The following is a 261-nucleotide window of genomic DNA, read 5'->3' as shown; positions in this document are numbered from 1 at the left end:
ACCTAACCCAGCATCCGTTGCAACGCACCCTGCCTCCGTTGCAACGCGCCCAGCCAACGTTGCACCGTCCCCAGCATCCGTTGCAACGCCCCCAGCCAACGTTGCAACGCGCCCTGCCTCCGTTGCAACGCTCCCAGCCAACGTTGCAACGCGCCCTGCCTCCGTTGCAACGTCACCAGCATCCGTTGCAACGCGCCCTGCCTCTGTTGCAACGCGCACGGCCAACGTTGCACCGACCCCAGCATCCGTTGCACTGCCCCC

This window comes from Arachis ipaensis, chromosome B7 (genome assembly GCF_059453495.1).
Source record: "Arachis ipaensis isolate K30076 ecotype BB chromosome B7, ASM5945349v1, whole genome shotgun sequence".
NCBI lineage: Eukaryota > Viridiplantae > Streptophyta > Magnoliopsida > Fabales > Fabaceae > Arachis > Arachis ipaensis.
The sequence above is the reverse complement of the archived record's forward strand: the minus strand, read 5'-3'. Positions refer to the sequence as shown.